At 46.5% G+C, this 3,321-nt stretch overlaps 1 pseudogene; it reads right to left on the bottom strand.

The window, feature by feature from the left end:
- Positions 1-2,319: 2,319 nt before the first annotated feature.
- On the bottom strand, positions 2,320-2,617 carry LOC114006494 (trafficking protein particle complex subunit 6B pseudogene; annotated as a pseudogene).
- Positions 2,618-3,321: the final 704 nt, after the last annotated feature.

Genomic DNA, 3,321 nt, shown 5'->3' with positions numbered 1-3,321 from the left:
AGCTGCCGTATCCTTGTGTGAATCTGGCGTCCTGCCGTCGACCTTTTAAGGGTGCTATTGCTCTCCTGAGGGTTCTCCCAAATCCCAAGGCTCTACCCGCCCCCACCTGCTTTTTGGTTGGCTTTGATCTACTTGTTGGAGCCCACACTGGTGAATCTTGTTGAAACTGGTGGTCTATGGCCCGAACCCTGCGCACAGGTGTGTTTTATTGAGGCCAACTTATTTTCAGAACACGTGAGCTATTTCCAGTTAAACAGCACATGTGTACTGATTAGTTAGAGGAGACGGTCTTATCTTCTTACAGAAATATGACTAAAAAAGGAGCTGAAAAATAGCAGCAAAGGCTGGCCAGTGGTGCAGTAGTTAAGCTTCATGCGGAGGAAGCCGGACCCTACATGGTCACCCATGGTTGGAATCCCAGCCCTGGTGGCGTGTGCACATGTGTCCAGGATGCTGACCGGATAGAGAAATGGAGGGAAAAGGATTGTAGTGTGAGCAGGCCCTGTCAGGGGGCGCTCTCTCTCTCTCTTTTTCTCTTGCTTACATCTGTGGCATTAAAAAACATGCCAGGGACCAACAGACGGCATAATGGTTACATCACTGGCCTCCCACATAGCTGACGGTGGTTCAAGTTCTCACCTGGTGGTTTAAAATTCATGCCGGGCATGTGTGTGTGTGTGTGTGCCCAAAATCCCGAGAAGAGAATGGAGAAGAAAGGATTGCAGTGTGGCCATTCCCCTGGGAGGTGATTTCTCACTTCTGTCTCTGTGTGTCCCTGGCAAGCACACACCCTATAGCAAAAAACCTAAAAAACAAACAAAAGCAAGACAAAAAGGAAAAAAAAAAAACCTTAGAACAAAGAAAGCCAGAGAGAAGATAGCCAGACAGGAAATGGAAAGATGTTTTTCAGAAGGCAGAGAAGTGGCAGCTGGTATAGCAGGGCAGAGGAGGTTAAAACTAAAGTGCTTATGAAGGGGGTTACTGGTGAGAATCAGGCGATTTTCTTCTCTGAACCCGAGAGGATAAGATGAGAAAGTGACAGGTACAGGGAAGGTCTGGCTGAGAGTGGAAACGGGATTAGTGGGAAATGGGGAAAACCACCACACCCTTCAGCAGGTGGCGTGGTGGTTAAGGCGCTGGGCACTCCTATGTAGCTAATTACGGTTTGAGTCCTGGACCTGATGACTTCCTTTTTCACTTTCTCTCTTTGTGTCTCTCTCTGGTCAAATGAAAATGAATGAATAAATAAATAAAACATTAAATAAATAATTCTCTTTTTTTAAAAAGAAAAGCCTGGTGGCTTAAAATTCATGCTGGGCATGTGTGTATGCATGCCCCAAATCCTGAGAGGAGAATGGAGGAGAAAGAATTGTAGTGTGGCCATCCCCTCTGGGAGGTGATTTCTCATGTCTGTCTCTGTGTGCCCCTGGCCAGCACACACCCTATAGCAGAAAATTAAACATATGACAGAAGAAATGAAATCATCAAAAAATAATTGGAAAGCTGAGAGAATCTTTCTGAGAGTAGAACAAAAGGAAAAGTGAGGGGGGAAAAAAAAGAAAGAAAAGAGATTAAAAGCACCAGTCTAGGGACCAGCAGATGGCATAATGGCTACGTCACCGGACTCCCATGTAGTAGACTGCGGTTTGAGTCCTGGAGAGGAGAATAGAGGAGAAGGAATAGTGGTGTGGCCATCCCCCTGAGGGGTGTGTATGATTTCTTGCTTTCAGCTCTCTGTCTCTTTCTTTCTGGTGAGTGCATGTGCCCTATAGGAAAACCTCTAAAAAAAAAAAAAAAAAAAAAAAAGGAAGATAGGAAAAGGACCAGTCTAAATATTTCAAAATTCTCTGTGTCCACTGAAGTGCAATGGGAGAAACCTGGCTAAGTTTCTAGGGAGAAGGCGACACAGAGATGTTCTTTTTAAAACATTCAGTAGTGTATTAAATCATGGCAACTGTGGGACCAGCAGTTGGTGTAATGGCTATGTTGCTGGACTCCCATGTAGTCGACTGCGGTTTGAGTCCCGGACCCGGTGTCTTAAACTCACACTGGGCGTGTGTGCGTGTGTGCCCAAGATCCCGAGAGGAGAATAGAGGAGAAGGGATTGTAGCGTGGCCATCCCCCCTGGGTGGTGACTTCTTGCTTTCTGTCTCTCTGTCTGTCTGGCGAGAGCATGTGCCCTATAGCAAAAAAAACAATAATAAATAAATAAATAAAAACTCTCAAAAAAAAAAAATTTTAACTCATGGTAACTTGTAGTACTTTATGCATTAATCATTTCTCTCTTTACACTGTTAACACCTTGCATTTCAGTATGTTCTACAGTTTCTGCATCATCACCTGAAATTTTCAGGCAGGCATTGAAAACCCTTCAGCTGTTACAATACTTTTTATCCCCAGGTTTGATAAGCCGCCTCTGATTAAGCTACATGTAAATGCTAAATACTTAGATGCATGCTCTAATACTGTTTTCCCGCAGACATCTGAGTAAGTAGACGAAGTCTGTCATCCTGAAGTACAGAGGTGCCCTACATCACCCATTTTCTACCTTGCCCTGCTCTGCGGACTCGTACACTCCAGACACCCTTTCATTATGGGGAAGCAAAACCAGCAGCATTTCCTGCTCTTTCTTCCAAGTTTTGGCTTGGGTTTTGGCTCTTGTTTGGGCTGGGCCCAGGTTTCTGGCTCTTGCTGGTACAACTTGGCTGGCACTGCAGCTTCCTCAGGCCGTGGCCCTGTCCAGGAGGTTGGAGAATTCACTTGGCTTCCTGAAGACTAGTACCAGAGTGAGCCCAGAGCTGGGAACAGCCCATCTGGGGGGTACCAGGCCTGTGACTGGCAGAATGAGTCTGATAGCAGCGGCCCACGTAGACTTTTCTAGTGCACTGTGAGTGGGGCCATTCAGAGCAGTGGTGACTCGGGGTGGTGAAGAAGGAAAGCAACAGGAACCAGAGGCCCTAGAAGTCAGCTTCAATTATGGAGGTCACGTTGTAAGCCTCCTTTTATTTATTTGTCAGAGAATACATGTGCTCACCAAAGAGAGAGATGGAGAGATGGAGAGAGAAGGAGGAAGCATCTCCCTATGGGGCATGGTCACGCTGCAGTCCCTTTTCCTCCATCTCTCCCTCCCTTTAGGATTTTGGGCATGCATGTTCACATGGCCGGTGTGTTTCCCAAGCCAATGGGACCAGGATCTGAATTGCAGTTAGCCATATGAGATCTGGCTCCCTTAACCAGTAGGCTGAGGGCCCTGCCCTAAACCTCCTTTAAAAAAGCACTTCTTAGGGTTGGGCAGGTGGTATGGTGGCTAAGGGTGCAGGA

This window comes from Tupaia chinensis, unplaced genomic scaffold (assembly GCF_000334495.1).
Source record: "Tupaia chinensis unplaced genomic scaffold, TupChi_1.0 Scaffold148350_1, whole genome shotgun sequence".
In the NCBI taxonomy this organism is placed as follows: domain Eukaryota; kingdom Metazoa; phylum Chordata; class Mammalia; order Scandentia; family Tupaiidae; genus Tupaia; species Tupaia belangeri.
This window is presented reverse-complemented; position numbering and strand designations above follow the sequence as displayed.